We start from the raw sequence: 10,093 nt of genomic DNA, 5'->3' as shown, positions 1-10,093 counted from the left end.
CTCTCCCAGTGATCATTTGAAAACTCATTGAAAAGGAGCTTATGCTGGCATCACATTCCAAGTTAAAGACAGTTCTAGAGATGTATTATCGGTATCTAATGTATGACAACCTCTCACGTAGGGGGGCTCTGAAGCCTTTCTAGTCCAGTGTGCCTTGTGTTCCAGGGCAGCTGTCAAATCCTGCAACAGGCAGCAAAAACTCTTTGCTGGAGTGTTTAACAACTCTAATCCATGCACTGAGGGGATGGACAAGGCTGCTAGGCCTTGTATCCAAGAGGATCTCACCCCTCTTTGGGATCCTGGGATGCTGAATCTTTGTCCTGGGCTGCTGGATCCTTGTCCTGGGCTAACGATGAGGTAAAAGGTTAGACTAGGATGTTAAGTAGCTCCGTTCTGACAGTTAGCCATGGCATCTAAAGACACAGTCACTTTGGGCATTCCATTCTCAGAGGAAACATGGCCATCCATGCTGTGCCCTAGAACTGACCTAACGCAGAACCTATCTATTAAGTTTCCTATTGCACTCCCCAAACCAGTCTGCACTCATGGACCAAGCACTCAGGGAATAGTTTCTGCCCAGGCTCTTTTATGTGTTATACAAGAGAGCAGGCATTCAAGCTTTTAAAATCCAGTTATGTCCTTCAGAACCACCCTCAAACCCCACTCTGTGTGTGATCTAACTCAGCACCTACTCAGACTCAGTTTTACCCATTCTCATAAGGTCCAACCCAACATCCTTAGAACCCAGAGGCAAGAGTAGAAGGTGTTGGGGGAGGCCCAGTCTTCTTGGGATGAGACTGCAGCTGTCCTACTCCCGATCATGGTCTAGTCTTGGTGAGCCTGCCCAAGTTGAGTGTTTATGCAGAAATGACCACTTGCTTGAACCCTTTTCCTCCTCTCATGGCTAACTCCCTTCAGCTTCTGAGACACATCCAAGATACTCATTTGTCACTGGAATTAAGATCAGCAAAGAACAGACTCAAAAGTAACTTTTAAAAGGAGTGAGGATGGGTGGCAGTCCATCTTAAACAATGGCAACGCATGGAAGCGATGCTGAGCGGTCTAGTGATGTAGAAGATGCCTCCCAGCTCGTCTTTCCCAACGAGTTTGAAATAGCTGAGAGACTCCTAAACTCTGAAGTTCACATCCTTCTGGATCATTGAAAGCAACAGCATGAGCGTGCAGAGAATAAGCAGGAACTTTCAGAGGTCTTCATGTCAACCCTCAACTATACAGCCCATTTCAGAGAGACCATTGCCAGTGTTCGTAGCTTGCTTCTCCAGAAAAAACTACATAAGTTTGAGCTGGCCTGTTTAGCCAATCTTACCCCAGAGACTGCAGAAGAGCCCAAAGCTCTGATTTCAAGTCTGGAAGGGCGTTTTGAAGGTGAGGAACTGCAGCATGTTCTCGATGTTCATCCAGACCAAGCGCAGCTTCTAGTACTAATCACCAGACGTCATTCTGTTCTTGAGACAGCTCTCAAATGTTCCCAAGCCTGGGTGGGCCTCACACAGGCATGTTGCTACAGAAGATTCTGGGGCTTCTTTTGTAGTTTTTGCTTTACTGAGATAGAATGTCACTCTGTAGTACTCAAAGTCGTAATAGTCCTCCTGCCTCAGCCTCCCAAGTGTTGGGATTACAGATGTGAGCCAACACTTATGGTTTGGCTTTTAGAGAGGAAAGAAAGGCTGACTTTGGTGAAGTGCTAGGTTACTGTCTCCACAGTGACTATTAGACCATTAGTACCATATCTTCTTGTTCCAGCCTTGTAAGGACCAATATGGTCAAGTGTGCTGTAATCCTGAACTGGTTAGGTAGACTGGTGTTAAACCATTTTTGACTACCTCTACTATGGTTTTTCTGACCCCATGTTAATTTTTCTCTTGATATTTCAATTTTAAATATCAATATATTTTGTAGTTTTAAAACTACACTGTTAAACACACACACACACACACACAAACATATACACAAGCTGAGAAGCTGTAGAGATGGATCCACTGATGTGGGGACCAGGATTTGAATTCTCAAAACCCACACAAAAAAGCCAGGTAGTGTGGTAGCCAGCCCACCAGCATGTGGGAGGTATAGGTAGGGAATCCTTAGAGCAAAATGGCAAAGTTAGACTAGCTGTGCTTAGATTTCAGCTTCAACATGAGACCTTGTCTCACAACATACCCGACTTCATCTCAGGCTTCCATGCATGTGCATATGTGTGAACCCATACACATATCCAATACACTCACATGCAAGTAAAAAAAAAAAAAAAAGCATCTATAAGTCCTGAGAATGTTCATTTGGAGGGAAGTTGAAGGTTGGGGTAGGGGAAAAACTAGATTAGGACATGTTATGGGAGAAACAAACTTTTTAGGGAGAGATCTATTTTTGCTAGTTGTTAGAACTGGTGGCACAATCCAGCAGAAACCACAGGCCTCCACCTAATTGACACGAGTCAGCGGGAGCAACCAGAACCATCAGGAATACCAAAAATTTTCTGTTGTGCCTCTCTCAACAAAGCAAAGATGAGCAAAGATGATCGGATCGACAAGGCGTTGTGCGGTAAGCCATACAAGCACACCGTCACTGTCTGTTGAGTCCTACTTATACTTTTCCAAACATCACATGTTCTCTTGAGGGTCTTGCTTCAGCAAAACATCAAAATCTGTATCATAAGACATAACCAGAAAATTTCACTGTAGAACAGGGTCCATGAATGAAACTGTGTGAGATTTCTGAGACCTTATGAGAAAACTCCAAGCAAACAAGAGAGTCTTGTAATCTCTGTTCCTCCATAAAATGGGTTGTTCTTGGGATGTGCTTTCATACCCCTTCCAGGTGTGATGGACAGTTCACTGTAGATTATTCATTACAATTGGCTATTTGTTTATACACCTCTATAGAAAAACATGTTTTTGCCACGTGCAGCCTGTCTTTGTGATTGTACACTTTATCCATGTGACCTTCCTTAACCCTCAGAGTTATAAAGTGTCTGATACTCTAAATAAAGTTGGCTATTGCATGAGAGTTTTGAAGTGGAAATTTCTGGTTGTGTCATGTGATACAGATACACGTGACATTTTGCTGAGGCAAACTCACATGATGTTTTGCTGAGACAAGGCCCATGAGAAGACCCATGATGTTTGGAGAGAGTATAAATAGGACTCAACGGACAGTGATGGGGCACTTGCGTACCTAGCCTTACAACATTTAGTTGGTCTCTCATCTTTGCTGATCTTTACTTTGTTGAGAGAGGCATGACAGAGAACTTCTGACATTCTGGCTGATCCTGGTCACTCTTGCTGATTTGTGCCGATTTGGCAGAGGCCTGGCAGTTTCTGCTGGATTGTGCCAACTCTGCTGATTCATGTTTGGTAACACTTTTGAACTGAACTGATGGTATCCTGACACTACTGAACTAGATTGGTGGTATCCTGACAACAGAGATTGAAATCACCCCCAAAGAACTACTTCTAAACAGGTCCATATCCCCTTGTCCTATTTACCATCTTTTCTTCCCTGCCTTTGGACAGTGGGCTAGAAGGGGGATCGAAGCCTTTGAGAACCTTTCTTTAAGTAGGTATTTTTTTTAAAAAAAAATTCTAAGCCTTTAGTCCACCTTGTTTTTAGGCTCTGTTCTCCCAGGTTCATGTTGCCAACTAGAGCAGTAAACAATTCAGGAATACTTCTCAGTGATCCGGAGCAGCAGTGAGATGCCTTCGGAGGCAGCAGCTTGCTGGCCTACACTCCTCGGGAAACTGGAGGGAGAATCAAGGAGGCCTAGCCAGAATAGCCATGGACTAAGAAACTCAGATCAGAACCCTACAGTATTCAGTGCACTGGTCAGTCAGTCCTCAGGGAAATGTGATAGGTTCCAGTGACCCATGAGACATCCAGAAGAAGAAAACACACACAACCCAACTCCACAGAGACAGAACCAACACGGGTAACCCTAACCTCTCCAAGGACTTCCCTAGAGGTGGGTCAGATACTAGACCACCCAGAAATATGAGCAGCACCCGCGATCCAGCCTATGAAAGCCTACCCACTTAAGGGGTCAGTGGTTGTGACCTAACCATGCAATGCCCAAGGTTGTAGTATCTAGGAGGACTGGAGCACACCAAAGGAGTTGAGGGCTGCAGAAGCCACTGGGTGAGACTAAATTTAGCCTCCATACATCCCATCCAGGTCTCCGCACATATTCCCTCCTTAAATGTCCCCAATATCAGTTGGGTAGGCCAGCTGTCCAAGCTTGTCCTCTCTTTATTCTTTGTCATACCCATCTTTTGATGGGCTTTCCTAAAGAATATAGGCCAGTATGGCTTGCAGGGCCTGCGTCTCAGCCTCCTGAGACCTGAAACTTAGGTTAAAAAATGCAATCAGATAATCTATTTTCATCCTACCTTTTGCCAAAACGGTTTTAGCCCTTGCTTGTCCTTATTGACCCTTTTTATTAATGTCTGTACCAGTACTAATCACGAGTCTGCTTTTCTCTTTTCCACTGATGCCCACTGTAACTTCTTAGTGAACACGATGCTCAGCATTTTGTTGCTTCATAAAATGACTGATGTTGAAGTGTGCACATTTTTATGCTCAGTTCTGTAAACAGGGTTCTGTATATACATGTTCTTCTACATATGTGTGTGTGCATGTACATACATGTATATATGTATATACATTATATTTATATACATATACATACATATATATACACATATACACATACACACATATATATGTATATATATATATATATCTCCAAAAGGAAATCTGATGGAATATACCAGTAAGTTGTTCACTTGCTGTTTAAGCTTCTTGAGAACAGACTCTGAAGATGAGAGCTATTCTCTTCCAGCCTCAAACATTTTCAAGTAAAACCCCAGAATGTGCTTCCCCACCCCATGTGATTCAGCAGGGGAGGGAAAAAAAAAACCCCAGCAAAATAGCATAGCCGTAAAGATGTGCTCATAGAAAAGGGCTAAGGAGTGACCCATTTCAACAGAGGTACTGGTGTTTGTCCCACAATCCAAAATTTCCTGCACTGAGATAGCTCATCCATCTAAGGACAACTGGATCTGATGCCTGGGACTTAAGTGTAAACTCCAGCTGACTGCTCCCCAGACAGTTCGGACTCAACTGTAAACTCAATCTGACTGCCTCAGCTTCCCAGATGGTTCCTGAATCCTCCTAAGGATAGGTTTCCTGTTAAACTTTTGCTACTCATTCTTTTACTGAAAAGCTTACCCCTAGGGGGCACTCTGCTCTGGCTGGGACTCTCCATTGGCTGCTCAAGCTGGCTGCCCCAAGTTGTTCTCTGTAAACCCTGTTTGCTGTCACCTTTTGTTTGCTTTAGCAGGGCTGCTCCTGCCATCTTTGCTGGATGCTATGAGCGCCCAATATTATGGTTTTACTCTCTGCCTCTGCTTTTACTTGCTGTTTACATAATGAACTCAAACCGATAGCAGTTTCCAAAACAGGCAGAGCAGACGCAGCGTATGCATTTGTACACTTTCCATCATTTAAAATGTTAGCTGGAAAACAAGGGGGCTGCCCACCTGGGGACTCCATGTACATAGAGGAAGATTACATGCTGAAGAGTGGAGCAGTGGTTATCCTATAGAAGTATGATGTAAAATGTCACATAATAGGCTGGCTAGTTTTACATTATGCACAAGCTAGATTCACTTTGAAAGAGGAAACTTCAGTAGAGAAAATAGTCCTAACAGATTAGCTTATGGGCAAGTATTCAGTCATTTTCTTGATTAATGTTGGGGGGCCCAGCTCACTGTGGGTGATGCCACCTCATGTAGGTGCTACAGGCTGAGTAAGCCGTGAGGTATACAGACTTCTCCACAGCTTCTGCTTCAGTTCCTGCCTCCAGGTTCCTGCCTTGACTTTCACGATGGACTGCCATGTAGAACTGTAAGCTCACATAGACTGTTTCCTCCCCACGTTTCATTTGGTCATGGTGTTTCCACAGTAATTGAAACCCTAAGACCCAGGGAAAGGCCCCTCTACACTTGAAGCACGGGTTCTCATTTATGTTTTTCTGGTAGAAAGCTTGACTAAGGAAATAAAATTGATTCAGGACACCAATATCTGCTAGGCAGTGAGCTCCTCTATGGTTGTAGGAGCTTTGCCAGTCCCTCTCCCATAAAGAGGTAAGCCATACTCAGATAAAGCAGGAATTAAATAAAGCCTTGTTCCTGGGAGCAATCGACTGACCCCCTCTCCACCTCAGGATCACTGTTCTGCCTTTAGATCCTCACCTGATATTTCAGTTACTGCTCCCATGCCCCATCAGCTACATAAAGTTCTATCCCAGCTGCATGCAATGGCCTGGTCCCAGTGGTCTTGGAGTGTGATCAGAGTGGGGAGCTAACTAAAGTGGCAGGGAAAACAGATATGGTTCTGTGCAGCTGACCTTCCAACACTCCTATGAGAGACTGTCAACAGACCCAATCTGGATGGTCTCAAGATTAGTACACATTTGGTGAAAATTGAAAGGTTGCCTGGAGGACAGCTTTCAGCAGCTAGAAAAGGACTAGTGTTCTTATAGAGTGAGAAAACTGTATATAGGGAGAATGGCAAGTGAAAGGGGATGATGCTCCAAGCTAAGGATCAAGGAGTACCCACAGCAGAAGCCTGGTGGGAGAGAAGGTTTCTCTTTCAGTCTCAAGAAAACCCAACCCTAGCAGTCCCTTGATTTGGAACTTCTGTTCTTAAAGACAGATTTCTGTTCTTTAAGCCACTCGGGTTCGGAGTATTTGGTTATGGTCACACTTGTTAACAAACGTTCCTCCTTTGCCCCATGAAGACCTACAGTTCAATTCCCCTTCTGGTGGGGATGACTCGGCTTACAGGGAAGCAGATCAGAGTAGCAGCTAGCAGCAGGCAGAGCTCAGATGAAAGGGACTAATGACACTTGTGCTTTCTCCTAGGCCATCTATGGAGGCAGAGTTCACTCACTCCTCTCCTTTTAGAGAGCAAGAGAATGAAGAAGCCTGGAGCATCCAGCTTATCAGCACCCCTTCTCCACAGAAGCTAAGGTACCTATAGATGTGTTTTTGGAAGGAGCAAGCCTCTGGTTCCTGTTAATTCAGATTAGGGAGAAAGCTAACCAGAGGCTTCGGAAAAAAACCACCTTGGGAACAAGGTCAGAGGGCACAGGCAGGTGCTGGGATGGAGTTCTCCAAGCTTCAGGACCTACACAAAGATTCTCAGCATCCCAAGGGAAGAGGACTGGGCTAATTCCATAGGAATGGCTTGAAGGAACACCCCAAAAACATCCCATGGCAGCTTTCCCAATCAGGGTTAGGATGAGAGCACAGTGTTAATTAGACTTGCAAGTCTGGGCAGGCTAGGTCTGCCCAGGCAAATCACTGTAGAAGCTGTCTCTATGCAACCAGCAATAGGTTCCGCTATGACCTTTAGATCAGACCCTGCGGGAAAAATACCCATAAAGATACAGGGTAATCTCAAGGCTAACCCCTCATACTTGGAGCACAGACGGATAATAATTACACACACAACTCCCTAGAAACAAGCATTACAATCAGACACATGGCCACATATTTGAAAGCCAAGAGGGCTTTAAGCCAGTTTAGGCTTCCCAGCCTAAACTGGAAGAAGAAAAAGATGTGTAAACCTTTTAGTTTGAACCCTACTAACACCAAACTTGGCTGAATGGCTAAAACAAAGTTCACAAAAATCACAGTTCTTATGTAAATGGGTCTGTCGCACACGCACGTGCGCTCTCTCTCTCTCTCTCTCTCTCTCTTACTCTCTCTCTCTTAATCATCTTATTCATTTACATTTAAAATAATATCCCCCTTCCCAGTTACCCCTTCACAAACCCCCTCCATCCTATCCCCCTTTTCCCCCCTCCTCTTTGCCTCCATGAGGGTGCTTCTCCACCCACACACCCACATAATGGGCTTCTCTTATGTGTTGAAAACAGCTCTGAAGAAGGCAGACCTCATCTTGAACCCTGGTTGCACACCACTTATGGCTTCTGAACTTGGACAAGCCAAAACCTGAACCCAATGCCCCTGATGGAAAGATAGTATTAAGCTGGGTGTGGTGGCCTATGCCCACTCGGGAGGCAGAGGCAGGCAGAGCTCTAAATTCAAGGCCAATCTGGTCTACAGAACGAGTTCCAGGCCAGCCAGGGCTTCACAGAGAAACCGTATTTTGAAAAACAAAAACAAAACCAAACAAACAAACAAAAGGACAATGCTCAGACAGCACACAGCCTGTGCCCAGAGCTAGTTCTCACAAAGTGTGCACTAAATTATAAGGACAGAAAACACTGCTCCAGAAAATAGCCCTGGGTAGGCAAACATGAACACAGATGAGGTGGGATTGTCCCCTGGCCTCAGCAAGCCACTTTACCTGGTAGAATAGGTGAAGGCTGAAGTTCCTGAGCTGCCCACAGGAGCCGAAGAGGGTGGGGGTGGGGTGCAGAGCAGGAGACAGTAACAAGATCCCATCGGTACGACAGGAGAATTTCACTGAATGGCTATAGGACACATGATTATTAGGGTCCCTAAATCTTTCAAAACAAGGATTGCCAACTGGAGCAGTTAGCCGTCAGCCAAACCTTGCAAGGATCATCCCAAGCTAATAGGCTCAGCTGCCTAGGAGGTTAGCTTCAGGAAATTCATAGGTTACGAACTACAACAGGATGTGAAGCGGAAACTTAAGGGTTCTTTGGAAAGTCAGTTGGATGGTGTTTTGCTGGGGCAAACACGTGAAGGAACGTTTTATTAAAGTAGACACACAGGTGTGAAAGGCTAAGGCAGGCCTGTGAAGGAGCATTTCACTGAAGCAGACCCAAGAGAGAGGATGCTCTGCTAAAGCAAGCACATGGAAGGACACGTAATGAAAGATTCTTTGCTAATGACACACATGTATCGGTCTGCCTTACACTGGGGAGTTGAGCTGCATTTGTCAGGACACCATAGAGAGAAACCAACCAAAAAACTTCTGGTGGTGTGCTGCAGTTTGTTGCTGCTTTCAAGGACACAGGCTGATTAGATGCACATGCTGAGGCAAGAGCAGTGCTGAGGCAAGGCACGTGGAGGGTATACATAGAACTCAAACCAAGGGACAGAGACAGAGCTTGGTTTGTTGGTACAGCTAGCTGTGTAACACTTGTGGGTCTTGCATCTTCGACGATCTTTGCTTCCCTGACAGAGGTACAGCTCCTGGGATTCCTATTGGTCCTTTCTGCTGACTCAAGCTGAGGCTGAGGCCTGGCTGTCTCTGCTAGGTAATGTCACCACTGTTGCTAACCCGTCTCTACTGAACTGGACCACTGGTTTATCTGCAAAGTGTTTGCGAGTGGTGAGCTGCCTGCCTGCTAGCCTGTGAACTGAACTGATTTCCAGATAACGCAGACAGGAGTTGCTCTAAAGCACCTTTTAAACAGGTCCACTTCTCTGTATCCTTCCTTTCCACTACCTCTGGTAGGTGGTGGGTTAAAAAGAAGGTTAAACAGTTTAAAAACCATCATTAAAGATATGATTTGAAAAAAATTAAAGTTACAGGATGTACCTGAGTTATAAGTAGCTGTGATGTTGGCAGCAATGCAAAGTTCTTACAAAGTGTCTACTGAAGATGGCCTCGAACTGGAAAGTGACTGGGTTCATGAGAGAATTGCTGAAAGCTGGTGTGGTTTATATGGCCAACCTGGCACGAACCTTGAGTCACTCAGGAATAGAGGAACCTGGATCAAAGAGCTCCCCCCGCCCCCGAGATCTGTGTAGTAGCTTCATCCGTGATAAATTGTATTGATAGTGTGTGAGGGCATTAATCCACTGTGGGCAGTGCCGTCACCGGCCAGGTAGTCCTGGGTTGTGAAAGGAAGATGGCTGAGCATGAGGATCATGATCTAGCAAGTAAGATGGCAAACAATATTCCTTCTCAGTTTCTGCTCTGAGTTCCTGCCCTAACTTCCCCCTTAGGGGTGGGCTATGAACTTGGAAAGCAAGTTGAAATAAGCTTTCCTCTCCCAGGTTGCTTTTGGATCATTCACAGAAACAGAAAAGTGAACTACAGCAGACATCATGACAACTCTACAAGCTTGCCATGG

This window comes from Mastomys coucha, unplaced genomic scaffold (assembly GCF_008632895.1).
Source record: "Mastomys coucha isolate ucsf_1 unplaced genomic scaffold, UCSF_Mcou_1 pScaffold22, whole genome shotgun sequence".
Classification (NCBI taxonomy): domain Eukaryota; kingdom Metazoa; phylum Chordata; class Mammalia; order Rodentia; family Muridae; genus Mastomys; species Mastomys coucha.
Note: the sequence above shows the minus strand (reverse complement) of the source record.